Raw genomic sequence first — 2,964 nt, forward strand, 5'->3', positions numbered from 1 at the left:
GTCCTGAAACTCTCTGGCGATAAGGAACTCTTCCACATTTTGAGGGGTGACTCGCAGGAGCTGATGCCTTCCAAAAAAGATAATTAACAATGACAACATAAAATCTAACTTAGATTGATGTAGTTTATCAGCATAAATTAGACACCGACTCGTGTAACAGTTTCAAAGTATGCAAAAACACTTAAAGCTCATTGGTGCATTTTACTGTTTTATTGTAACCATGGTAGCAGTTCAACAACAAGTTATAATAAGTAGAATTCGGTGGATACAGAAATTGATATATTGCTACTTTGTGTGTAGCAACTAATTTCTCTGAGGCTAAGAATACCTTCGCAGTGTGATTTGGTAAGGAATGATACAACAGAGCAAGTGTTTACTTTTTCTCGGCTAGGGATTCTCTACAATACTACGTAGGAATGTCTAAGATGAGATAAAAGGGTTGTTCCACACGAAACTAGTATCCGTCTCTGATTATAGTACAATACAAAATTGTATCGCTAGTATATCGTATTTTCTTCCGCATAACCGAAGAGTATGGGTTGAGCAAAGAGAATTATACGAGAGTAAAACCATATATGGTTAAATCTTATCTTACCTCACATATAAATATCGTTTTCCGATTGGCTAAGCGTGGGTCTGTGATTTTCAATGTACCCCGCTGCCAATGGCAACTCATTCGTTACTTCATTGTAGTATTTCTTTATCACGAGTAATACTGAATGACGAATGATGCACGGAAATTACCGATGTTTTGTGAATGCAATTCGAAGGAAGGGAGATAACTCTAAATTTGCTTTTCTTGGGTCGTCTGCAAACTCTAGCAATGGCTACGGAAAGATTTGCTTCGCATTCCAATAAATAAATTTGACAAAATGTTGAAATGTAGTCCTTGTGAATATTAAGAATAGGAAGTACACCGCGGCGATTTTTCTGAGACAATATCACCGGGGAAAAGCACAAGATGCAAGATTCGAATCATGTGCTTCACCCAGGTTGGCTGAAGTATACACTCCCATACCCATGCTTCAAACAGTTCAAAATTAACATTGAGGTGTTCGGTACGATAAATAAGTTGTTCGCTGGTCCCTCGGGGCCGATGGTGTGATTCAGCCTCGATGGTTGTGTATATGCCGAGGCTAGATCAACCCATGCCCCCGTCGTGACCAGTGAACAACTTTTAATGTTTATGAAGGAAAACTGACAGATTCTAGTAACAAATAAAACAGACCCAGCTTAGAGATTGTTTTCAAACCTACCAAAAGCGTGTTAATATTCAATGTCAGTACTTACAAACTAACACAGACACAATATTATTCCCTCATATTGTTGCAACCAAACTTCGTTGAAGCCAAAGGATTCATCTCCAATAATATACGAAGACCAGAATGTTTGACTTTTCTCTTCTCCGAAACACTGAGGGAAGAATGTCGGTGTGAGAACAGTAATATCTATTTCTGGAGGTTGAAGTCCTGGATTTAGCTACTGAAGACATTTCGGGTAGAGCGGATAGTTACAGTGATGACTGTAGTATTGAGGTGATGCGATGGCAAGGTTCGGCTGACCGGCATCCTCCAATTTTGTTCATAATATCAATCGTTTGATTGTCTGGTCCAGGATGGATATGTTCATTCCTCCTTCATATGGCTGAAAGTCACATTGATGTTAAGTGGTGAACAGTGAACTGACGTACATACGTGTACGCGCACGCACACAAACACATAGCCGCGCTCCCACGCACACGCAAGCGCGCGCACACACACACACCGCACACAACACACAGACATACACACACAACACAACACAACACACGCACGTACGCACACAACACAACACACGCACGTACGCACGCACGCACGCACACACGCACACACACACACACACACACACACACACACACACACACATACCCGCACGCTACAGTAACCTTAAAACCTTACCCGGCGTAACCATGTCCTTCAGCCGCCGCTAGACAAATGGCAAGTAACAGCAAAAGCATCACCAGGTTTGTCGTCAGTGGTTCCCTGACTTTGCGGTATTGGCTAGCTTTTAGTATTATGGGCAGGTAGTTCTGAGGACAACATTGGGAGTGAAGGTGTGAAGATATTAGTGTCATGTTTGTTATGCTAAACGAAAGTGAGATGTCTAATATAAAAAACAGCTGGAGAGATTCAATTTTATAAATAAATCAGAATGATTTATCCCACTGTTTTTAGACAATGTGCAGTTATTCAGATGTGTGACCACATGGTACATTTTAATAATATCATTATGAAGTACCTGGCACATGCGGACTCACGCAGTGTACTGGAGTTCATCATCATCATCATCATCATCATCATCATCATCATCATCATCATCACCATCTCTAACGTATGTACTTGTATGTACTTACGACTTGTGTTTGTTTGCTTAATATCGCACTCAGCAACAATTTAGCCACATGATGCGGTCTGTAAATAATCAGGTCTAGACTACACAATCCAGTGACTGACATCATGAGCATCGGTCTATGTCTTAGGGGTATAATGACAACAAGTCAACCAAGTCTGACCATCCGATCCCGTTAGTCGCCTCTTAAGACGAACACGGGTTGCAGAAGGCCAGTTCTGACCCGGAGCTTCATGAGTGACTGACTTGCGTAAATTGTGTAACCATAGTAACATTTATCAGAAAATCGTCAGTTAAAATTTTTCTCTGTCAGCAGCATAATCTTCAAACTTACGACGTCTTGTAAATAATCGATGCACATGTAAAATCGCTGGACCTCAAACATTTGTACCACTGACTTGTCTCATGATTTTTTAGCACTAATCTACTTAATTTGGATATGATGACATAAGCAAATCTGCGAGCCTGGCCACCCCAGCTGTCTAGTCACCCGCGACCTCAGTTTGATTAAGGTTACAACATTCAAGGCCCCAGTAAAGCTTTAAAAAGTAATGTGGTTAATAAGAAAATATAACG

Source organism: Haliotis asinina, chromosome 12 (genome assembly GCF_037392515.1).
Source record: "Haliotis asinina isolate JCU_RB_2024 chromosome 12, JCU_Hal_asi_v2, whole genome shotgun sequence".
NCBI lineage: Eukaryota > Metazoa > Mollusca > Gastropoda > Lepetellida > Haliotidae > Haliotis > Haliotis asinina.